The sequence below is a fragment of the Mycteria americana genome, chromosome 2 (genome assembly GCF_035582795.1).
Source record: "Mycteria americana isolate JAX WOST 10 ecotype Jacksonville Zoo and Gardens chromosome 2, USCA_MyAme_1.0, whole genome shotgun sequence".
Lineage (NCBI taxonomy): Eukaryota > Metazoa > Chordata > Aves > Ciconiiformes > Ciconiidae > Mycteria > Mycteria americana.
In genome coordinates this window covers 158,516,864-158,528,525 of record NC_134366.1, presented here as the reverse complement: position 1 = coordinate 158,528,525, position 11,662 = coordinate 158,516,864, and positions in this window count along the sequence as shown.

Here is an 11,662-nt window from a genome sequence, read left to right as displayed (position 1 = left end):
ATAGTAGAAAAATCAACATGAAAATAAAAGAATATGAAAGGGAAGCATAGTTTTTGTAGTTAGAATAAAGACAGGTAGCCAAGACAAAAGTGATCATCTGATCATCTTCGTGGCCCTCCTCTAGGACTCTCTCCAACTGCTAAAAAGATACAAAAGACCCATAGAGTATAAACTGATATGAGTATTTAGGATTTGGTACAAAATGAGCAAAGCCTAAAGATAGAAGGTGAAGACTGACAGCTGGAGACCAGGAGTTCTTCAGAAGAATAACTATTGTACTCTGAGGCCTAAAACAGGTTTAGTCCTGCAGGCTACACTACCACTGAAGCCATCTCCAGATAAATTATGTTGATAGGTAAAGCCTATCAACTTCTTGTCCAGGACACCAAACCCAGCTGGACTCTGTGTGTGTGCTGGTTTTGGCTGGGGTAGAGTTAATTCTCTTCATAGTAGCTAGTATGGGGCTATGTTTTGGGTTTGTGCTGGAAACAGCGTTGATAATACAGGGATGTTTTAGTTACTGCTGAGCAGGGCTTACACAGAGTCAAGGCCTCTTCTGCTTCTCACCCCACCCCACCAGCGAGTAGGCTGGGGGTGCACAAGAAGTTGGGAGGGGACACAGCCGGGACAGCTGACCCTAACGGGCCAACAGGATATTCCATACCATATGATGTCATGCTCAGTATATAAAGCTGGAGGAAGAAGAAGGAAGTGGGGGATGTTCGGAGTGATGGCGTTTGTCTTCCCAAGTAACCATTACACGTGATGGAGCCCTGCTTTCCTGGAGATGGCTGAACACCTGCCTGCCCATGGGAAGTAGTGAATGAATTATTTGTTTTGCTTTGCTTGTGTGCGCAGCTTTTGCTTTCCCTATTAACCTGTCTTTATCTCAACCCACGAGTTTTCTCACTTTTACTCTTCCAATTCTCTCCCCCATCCCACTAGGGGGGAGCGAGTGAACGACTGTGTGGTGTTTAGCTGCCTGCCAGGTTAAACCACAACAGTGTGTGTTGTGTTTGTGTGGGAGAGAGACAAAGAGAGACAGAGAGAGAAAGAAACAGTTTATATTACATGTAAAAGCAAAATGCAAAATGTTAAGACAGTAGTGTATTGAAAGGAAAGATGTACTTTACAGTGTACGGGAAACAAAAAAAAAAATATTTTTTAAAAAGGGGAAGAATTTGAGCTACTTATGGTTCTGGCATATTCTGTACCAGCCTTGTTTAGATTTGGAGCTGAAATCACATTTTAGTTTCTGCAAACCACCTGTCTTACCACCTAAATTCATTGCAACGTTTAACCGCAAAGACTATTGCCATTCCTTTAAATAAACAGCATATTTTTATTGATTGCAATCTAGATCTTTCTGAGGTTAGCTTGTATTTATTGAAGACGATCCTTAAAAAGCTTTTCCAGCTTACAGGTTGGAAGAATATGTAAATTCATGGACTCTGTTTTTAATGACATGAAAAAGACTTCATGTGTAATTGCAAGATTAACTGGAACATTGTGTGCAACAATAAGAAATTGCATAGTGTCATTATCATTGAACTATTCTTAAACAGTAAATTTCATTAAATTTTGTGATGAGTTAGCATAAAATCAACATAACATAAATAGAAAATAGACTGGAAGAGTTTTCAATGAAAAATGCTGAGGTGCTGTATGTAAGTATTAGGATACTTCCAGAAATATATTATGCACATTTTAATATTTCAGACATCCAAAGAATATCATATTCATATTTCAAACTGAATCAGAGGAGACAAATTCTATATATGTGTTGTATTTCTTTAGCAAAATTATAAACTGAGGGCTTTTCAAAAAAATTGTTGCACTGAGCTATTTGTAAACACCATATGCTGGTGTAACTGTGTGACTTGCTTTATTATTAAAGTAGAGGAGTATTTCTCAGCTCTCTTACAAACTCATGTGAGAAATGTTAAGAGAATAGTAAGGTTGCAAAGTCAAGAACACCAAAAAAGGAATTTAAATAATTAAGCTACTTCTTGAAATGTGAAGTATGTTGCATTGTTCATACTAATCTTCATATGAACACAATGATAAATTTGAGTCCACAGCCTGCTGAAGGTCTCTAGCAGAGTTTGTTGTGCATTTTTTTAGTCTTCCAGTTTTATGTTTTAACCACAAGTGACAGTGCATTGGAGGAGCAAGATCGATAAAATAAATATTATATGCGTATATCATATAAATTGTGTCAGTATGCTGACACAGAAAAGGATCAAATTAAGAATGTACATGTTTTTCAGAGCAGAGATCAGAAGAGCTGAAAGTATGATCGGAAAAACATAGTTTTTTTCCAGAGGTTTTAGAAGCAACATAATTGTAATAATTTCTGAAATGTGGTAGTTTGGGAAAAACAAAGGATAGATAAAAATGACAGTTTTCCACTGATTTATCCCCTATTTTTAACTGTTAGGTAAACTAAACTGAGACTGTTATAGAATCATAGAATCATTTAGGTTGGAAAAGACCTTTTCAAGTCCAACCATTAACCTAACAATGCCAAGTCCACCACTAAGTCATGTCCCTAAGCACCACATCTACACATCTTTTAAATACCTCCAAGGATGGTGACTCAACCACTTCCCTGGGCAGCCTGTTCCAATGATTGCTAACCTTTTCCATGAAGAAATTTTTCCTAATATCCAATCTAAACCTCCCCTGGTGCAACTTGAGGCCATTTCCTCTCATCCTATCACTTGTTACTTGGGAGAAGAGACCGACCCCCACCTCTCTACAACCTCCTTTCAGGTAGTTGTAGAGAGCAATAAGGTCTCCCCTCAGCCTCCTTTTCTCCAGGCTAAACAACCCCAGTTCCCTCAGCCGTTCCTTATAAGACTTGTGCTCCAGACCCTTCACCAGCTTCGTTGCCCTTCTTTGGACATGCTCCAGCACCTCAATGTCTTTCTTGAAGTGAGGGGTCCAAAATTGAACACCGTATTCAAGGTGCGCCCTCACCAGCGCCGAGTACAGGGGCATAATCACTTCCCTAGTCCTGCTGGCCACACTATTTTTGATACAAGCCAGGATGCTATTGACCTTCTTGGCCACCTGGGCACACTGCTGGCTCATATTCAGCCGGCTGTCGACCAACACCCTCAGGTCCTTTTCTGCCAGGCAGCTTTCCAGCCACTCTTCCCCAAGCCTGTAGCATTGCATGGGGTTGTTGTGACCCAAGTGCAGGACCCAGCACTTAGCCTTGTTGAATCTCATACAATTGGCCTTGGCCCATCAATCCAGCCTATCCAGATCCTTCTGTAGAGCCTTCCTAGCCTCCAGCAGATCAACACTCCCACCCAACTTGGTGTTGTCTGCAAACTTACTGAGAGTGCACTCAATCTCCTCATCCAGATATTTGATGAAGATATTAAACAGAAGTGGCCCCATGTGGCGGTGTGCTCCCCTGCTCCCTGCTCAAGCAGTAACCACCAGTGGCAGTCATCCTGCTAGCTGCACCCAGATTTTGCTGGACCTTGAGGATGGATGGCAACAAAGTAGCCAAAGGCTGCCTGAAGCAGTGAACTGAATGTCCTGCTGATATGTAAACATGACAATAATACGAAATAAGTCAATCATCTTACTCCTTAAATAGTGGACAGCCCAGGGCCTGTTGAGCTCTCCTGGATGGCAGCGGGCTGCACGCCAAGACCTCCCCTTGAGCAGGGACACCTCTCAAGGTTACGCCTTGAGGCTGAGAGATTCCTTGCCACAACAGATCCTTGGCAAGTGACTAATAGCATGCTAAACTTTGAAATCTTAGCTAAGTGATATAAAGGATTGACTGTGCATATATAATCCTTTAGACATAAACTGTTGACCAAGTCTGGGACTAGGTCTGGATCCAGCTGCACCTAGACTCCTCTCTGAGAAGGAGCTTAGAAAGCAAAGGGGTCTTTTCTGAACCTCAACCTCATGACTCAATGGGAGGGTCTCTCTGACAGTTTTGTCTGACCCTGTCCTCCATGCAGTAAATAATCAAGTGTACCTTGCCATCAAATCTCGTTAAACCACTGTTACACTGAACTTTGTTAACTCCCTGTTCTATATCAATAAAGTATATTTTTGCTTCTCTCTTAATGAGTGAAGTGCACTCTCACTCCATCTGTGACAAATTGGCATAGTTGGCAGGATGGCAAGTAGTATCACTGATTATTTATGGAGGCATGGAGTGAATCCATGTCCCAAATTCTCAGCAGAATGGACTCACGACAATTGGCATAATTGGGAAGCCATTGAAGAACACCTCAAAGTAACCAGAGGCTGCACAAAGAATGGAAAAGGGAAAGGAGTTATCTGCAAGATGCTAGGTGCCTGTTTAGACGCTGCACATCAGGAAAGAAAGAACAGAAAGAAAAAGGAGCAGGACCTAGAGAAAGAAATAGAAGGTAGAAAGGCAACTGAGTTGTTACTATCTTTAAAAATTGAACAACAGCAGAAACAGTTACAGGAGGAAAAGGAAAAAAGACAAAAGTTGGAAGAAAAGGTCAAAGTGATGCTTATACAGGCTCCCCATGCCCCTGACATCGTACAGATTAGGAAACTAATAGTATCCCCTGAAGACTGGAATAGAGACATCTGGGGTGATCCCGATGATAGCAAGCCAGAAGACCCTTTGTTCCCCACAAATCCTCCTGAGTATGAAGCCAGACCCACTGTTAAAACAGGAAGAACTGTGGGACCTTGGGATGGTCATCTGTGACATGCTACAAGAACCATCCCCTGGGATCTGTTGCAATTGACAAATTTGCAAGAGAGATATAGCAGAAAACCAGGTGAAACTGAAACGGAATACTTGTGGTGAGTATGCCTCAGGGGAGATGACCAAATAATCTTGAGTGAGGATGAAGCAAGCAGCTATTGGGGTCTGGGAGTTTTCTTAAATTTAGGACCTGACCCGACAAATACACTCCATTCTATCACCAGCCGAGTAGCTTATTGGGCTGGAGGAATAGACACCATGGAGCAAGGTGAACCCTCCATAATCCTCATTAAATCTCTAAGTGAGCTCTCTACAGCAGTCACAAAAGCCGCTTGCATACAAGCCATGCACAAACGAGGACCCATGATGTCCCACTGTCTGCTACAGTAGATTTCACAATGTTAAAACCACTGATTAGAGGACCTCCGGCAATTCTTAAATCTCATTTAATTGCAAAATGAGATGAGATCAAGAAAAACACAGAACACAATGAGGGACTAGGTGATAACGCTCAAAATGCCCTCAACTCCCTACCTGAGCAGAATTTATGCACAACATCGCTAACTACAGCCGTGAAATGGACTGGGACAATACACCAGCTGAAAAACAAAACCTGAAGTCCCAGGGAGGAGATCAAAAAGTAAGACCCGTGAGACAGGGAAAAGAAACTGGATCTAAAGGAAACAAATTTAAAAATGCGCCAACAGAATCTTGAGAACAGAGGAATGAATTGTGGAGGAATGCATTAGCCCTAGGCATTCCCAGAGCCGTGATTCAAGGTCAGCCTACTGGCATTATTTTGAGTCTGATTGAAGCATTCCAGAAACAAGATAACGGTGAAAGGAAGGGGCGTATTTCAACTCCTCCTCAACCCAGAAGGGGAGACAACCCCTTCCTCCCACTTAGGGAGGAATTGCAGGGCATGAAGTCAAAAAATGAGTAATGTCTGGAAGGCGATTGGGCCTGCCTGTCCGGAAAGTGGAGGCTTATCAGTGGATAAGTGATGATGGCCCATACATTTTAATTCCTGTTTGTCCTCGAGGACAGTTGGTAAAGTTTTTAATAGATATGGGACCACAGATTTCACTATTAACACAACAAGATGCCGAGAAGCTGGGCGTACGATCTGGACAGCAAAAAGTTAAAATTACTGGCGTAAACGGAGTCAGTGTTCAGTGCCAAACTGCCAAGGTCAATTTATGGCTCCCGGGCGAGAAGCGCATGTCAAGAACTCGCTTTGCAATTAAAGATCACCATGAAAATATTTTAGGTTTCAATGTTTTAAACGGACGAACCTGGCACCTGCCGAATGGCAGCGTGTGGTCCTTCGGCTCAGACACCGATCCCAACCCAGGCAGAAATTGGAAGGCTCCAGTGCGGGCACTGCGCGCAGCCCCTGCACTCCCCAAATCAAAAATGACTAACGTACCACAATATCCCATTTCTGCTGCGGCACAAGATGGAATTTCTGAAGTCATAGCTGATTTGGAGAAAAGACAAATTATCTCCAGAATGCACTCCCCATATAACTCACCTGGCTGGCCAGTTTGGAAACCAGACAGGAGGTGGCATTTAACAGTCAATTATCGACACCTGGATGCCAATACAGCCCCGCTCACAGCTGCTGTGCCAAACATTGCCAACTTAACAGCTACTTTGCAAGCAGCTGCACACCCATGGATGGCAGCACTAGATGTAAAGGATATGGTCTTTATGGTTCCCTTAAAGGAGGAAGATAAAGAGAAGTTTGCTTTCACTTGGGAGGGAATACAATATAACTTTAACAGACTCGCACATGGGAATAAACATTCACCCACGATTGCTCATGCCACACTTGCTGAACTTTTACAGACAGTCTTACTGCCCTAAGAAGTGTAACTGTACTGTTGTCTCACAAGCAGAGTTCGTTACTGGTGTGCAACACCCAACACGCACACAGAGCCAAGATACCTGTTTACTTCAAGTTTTGCACAAGACCGGGTGCTAGGTGGTAGCTCGGCAAAGCTAGCACACCGCTCGTTCATGCAAGTGCAGTATTTATGCACTCTAGTTATACATATGCATAACTACTTACATAAAGCAGTTTTCTATTGGTCTACATTTTCTCATCTTATTCTTAAAGCTACAGTACTACTTTAATATTCTACACATGCTCAGATGTGAGGGGTTTCTGCTTGGGCTGGGGTCTTCAGCTCAAGGGGTGTGACTTTTAGTATTAGAATGAGGATAGTTCATGTGAGCGTGCTTCTTATCACACTTCTACTAGTAGTTCCAGATTGTTCCCAAAACATCTTAATTAGCTTACATATTTCTCCAGGATGTGCTTTACTCCCAAGGACAGTAATTCTTGCTTAGACATTCCACGTTCCAGTCTGAATCTCCCTTATCAACTTTACATAAGTCCTGGCCTTCCACCTAATTGACTACCTTATCAATATATAGATGATATTCTGATTGGATGAACTTCCCCTGAGAAGGCTGGGAAGCGGCAGCAGCAGTGTGGCAAGCACTAAATAAAGCAGAAATTGAGATTCCACCCGGAAAATGTCAGGGACCAAGTAAAGAAGTAAAATTTTTAGGTACTTGGTGGATAGCAGGCAGTGCAGTGATTCCTCCAGATACCTTAAGAAAAATCGAAGAGCTGCAAATGCCCCAATCAAGGAAGGAGTTACAACAATTAATGGGAACTTTAGGATATTGGAGGAAGCATGTACCTGGATTTTCTATCATTTCCTGCCCATTATACTCACTGTTACGGAAAGGCAAACCCTGGGAGTGGAAATTAGAACATAAAGAGGAGGTCAAAACTCTACCTGAAGAATTCAAAACATATTAGTCACTGGGACCAGTACAGCCCCACGACCTTATTATAGCCGAATGGGGTTTCTCTGAACATGTTTCTTACTGTAACTTGTTCCAAACTGGCCCTGATGGGCCAAAAAGACCTTTATTGTTTAGCCTAACTGCATTTAAAGAAACAGAACAACAATACTCTGAATGGGAAAAGGGACTTTTATATTTAGTCCAAGCAGCTAAACAAGTTGAGAAAATACATCAGGGACAACCTGTGCAAACTAGAGGACCATTTAATTGCCTAGAAGCAATCCTAAAGGGGACTACTCCCCCAGAAGGAGTTGCACAAAAACCCACTGTCCAAAAATGGTATGCCTACCTAACAGGAGTTGCAGAAAATATGCAATTAACTGAAGGACACACAAAGGTTTCCACATTGCAGATGCCCATAAACACAGGCCCTTTAGCGTTACAACAACCTTTTAAACCTTCACCCATTCTGGATGCACCACCCCTCACTGAGGGTACACCAGCAGAAAACATTTGGTTTACAGATGCTTCAGCAAAAAGGGTAAATGGTAAACAGCAATATAAGGCCATTGCATTAGATATTACCACCGGCAAACAAGTAGTAGAAGAAGGTGAAGGCAGTGCACAAGTAGGAGAAATAAGAGCAGTTGTTCTGGCAGCACAGAAGGGAGCAAAAATCATATATGTAGACTCTTATGCTGTGTGGGCTGGTGCCACGCAGTGGCTCTGTCAATGGGAAACCTTGAATTGGGAAGTAAATAGATCCCCAGTTTGGAGAAACAAAGATTGGCAATTGTTACTAGATATAGCCAGGAAAACACCTTTCAAGATGGGATGGGTAAAAGCTCCTGCTAAGGATAATCAACCAGCCACAAAGTGGAATCAAAAGGTAGATGAGCTAACTAAAATTAGGAAAATCACCTTAAATCCTGAGTAGTATCGATTGGGAGAATGGTTACATCAAAACCTAGGCCGCACAGGTGAAGAAGCACTTTACTTTGCTGCACAGAGTAAAGGCTGGCCTATAAACAGAAAAACTTGTGAAACTATTCTTACAGAATGTCCCCAGCGTAGATTGATATTACAAGCAGATCATCCTGCTAAAGCACCACCTGTACATATCAATGAAGGGAAAAGTTTATGTTCTACATGGCAAATTGATTACACTGGACCATTCAAATCCTCTGCAGGATATCGATACATCCTCACAGGAGTGGAAGTAGTCTCCGGCTTGCTTATGGCAACTAAATGTCGGAAAGCTGATGGGCAAAATACAGTGCGAGGGCTATCATTTTGGTTCTCAAATCTACCTACTCCTGATGTTATCCAAAGTGCTAATGGCTCACACTTTTTGCGTAAAGAAGTGCAAGACTGGGCAAAACAAGAGGGAATTAAATGGGTATTCCACACCCCATGCTACCCTCAATTAAATGGGATGGTAGAAAGAGCTAATGGCTTGTTGAAAAGGAATCTCAAACCACACAAGGCTCAATGGGTTACGAGACTCCCCAAAGTACTCCATCAATTAAATAATCGATATGGGCCTACTGGAAGACCTGTAAGCCAAGCATTCTTTGTAAAAACTGAGCTTAGCGCTCCCTCTACTAGGAAAAGAGAATATCCAACGACATTACAGCCAGGACAGCCTGTGATGGTCAATTTACTATCCATTGGTACTGTACCTATGACTTTAACTAAACCTCGTGGCCCATTTGCCTGGGAAGCTACCAATAGCAGTTGTGCAAAACACAGAATTAATGCACGATGGATTTTTCCTTCTTCTTAATGGGGTAACTTGTTCAGACTCTCTCCACCAAAACAAGTATCTATTTTCTCTTACAGCACCCCACAGGATGGCAGATGGAAATGCTGTGTTCGTGTTACTATTCCAAACCCTAACAATGCTGCTCCCCTTAGCCTGTGGTCAAAGAACCCTAGAATGGCCATGGTCTCAAGCTTGTGTTAAGTATGCTGGAAGTATGGGAATGCACTCTGGTAAGGGAGATTTAAAGCTTTCCACCGTGGTCATGCATGGAACTGAAACATACTTAGAAAAAAAATGGAGCTGACATAAAGATGAAGCTGATGATGAAGTTCTCTGACTCCAGGGAATGGCAGGGAAAAAAATTAAAAGAGGATTCTGGATGATCAATGGTCTACCCATGAGAAGGCAACTGAGATTTCTGTGTACATTACATCAAACCCAATAGCCAAAGATGTGAAACTTTGCACCTCTGAAAGATTGGACTGTTGGTACAATTTTACCTTAGTACATCTTGGTTTTGTTGTTTGTCTCTGGGCTCACCATAGCGTGGGACTATCCTTTAAATTTAAAATAGACATTACTGAGCCTAGAACAACAACATCCACCCCGATTGTAAAGGGTAGGAAAACTCTATCCTCACAATTTTCTGATCTATCCCCACAAATTTCTGATCTATCCCCACAAAGTTCTGATCTATCCCCACAAAGTTCTGCAATTGGACCGTATGTGATCAAAAATACAGGCCAACGACGAGTGTTATTTAATCCATCATGGTCTCTTAAATGAGTAGAACTATTGATGCAAATTAATGTCTCTACAATCAAACCGACCTGTTCACCATTCCTGGGTACAACCTATGCAGGATGGTTAGCATGGTTACATGGGCAAATGCTCACCTCTCCAAGACCAACAAAGAGAGATGTGACTTGTGTCATAGGGACAGTCTTGGGAGTCTTAAATAGTATAGATGCTGAAGTACTCGTAAATAAATTGAGCACAACAACAAGTGATTTGAACAAATTAGAACACCCATTGCGTTCTTCTGTATTAGCGTTGGGAACTAACCAATGGTTCTTATGTGTTATATTACCTCTGTGGGAAAGAATTAATGAAAGGGACCACCAATTGATTGTGGATGCACTTGGTGTAGCCCAAAACAATGTTTCTCTAGCTCTTAGTTGTATCCAAGCTCAACTGTGGATGCAATCTACTGTAGCAGCAATTATAAGAGAAGGTGAAAAGGGCACCTTACCCACTGAAATTCAAAAGGTAATTTGGGATAATGCAACTGAATTTGAAAAAGAATTCCAATCCTGGTGGTATTTAGTCAGTTTCACTTATGACCCCATCAACAATAAGGCCACAGCTTTTGTCTTAACCATACGCAATGCTTCAGTATACACCACGTAACCAGTCATTGCATTAGGGTTAAATCACAATGGAACTATACTCTATCCATTAGAAAATAAGAGTGTGGGCCCAATGAAACGGAAACAAATGGCAAGCTGTTGATGTTAACCCATGCGTTATACGGGAACAACAAGGATTTATTTGTAAGAGTAACACTGTCAAAGCCCAAGACATTTGTCTTGACACTGGACAAAATGTTTGTCATTTTGAAATACAACCCAATGAAGCCCCTGCAACTGTACTTGTATGTACTGGAAAAGGATGTGTTTGTATGAGAACCCTCTGTGATTTTATATTCAGAGATAACGTTACTGTAGTTACAAGCAATCACTCAAATATGTCTGTTTGTAACTTTACAAAAACTGTGGGATGTGACCTCATTTATTCAGCTTCTATTATGTCTTATCAATTGTTACAATCTAACTATACATTGAATAGAGATTTATTGCCTACCCCCATCGGAATGAATCTTACATTGGTGAAGAAACTACTACAACGTGATGACCTGTGTCAACTGCTGGAATGCGTCCAAAACAATGGACACAAAACTCTGATCACCTTTCATCATGATACGGAAGAGATGCACCATGTCTTGGAAAGAATGAAGAAGGATGGAGAACACCATTGGTGGGAAACTCTTCTTGGATGGTCAGTGACAGCAAGGGGAGTATTTAATCTTATCCCTCACCCAGTTGTGATTTTACTAACTCTAACATTAATATGGCTATTGCTTATCATTATATCGTATATAAAGGTTTGGTATATGATAAAGCAAATAACCCAACTTCAAACACCCAAAACATACGAATTAACGCATAAGAAATAGCAGTGATTCACTGTCTACTTACTATGGATCTGTAAGCGCACAAACTATCAATATACTATTTATGGCACAGAGGCAAGAGGTGACTGTACCACCACTCTGTGAAGGTAAGATGAAT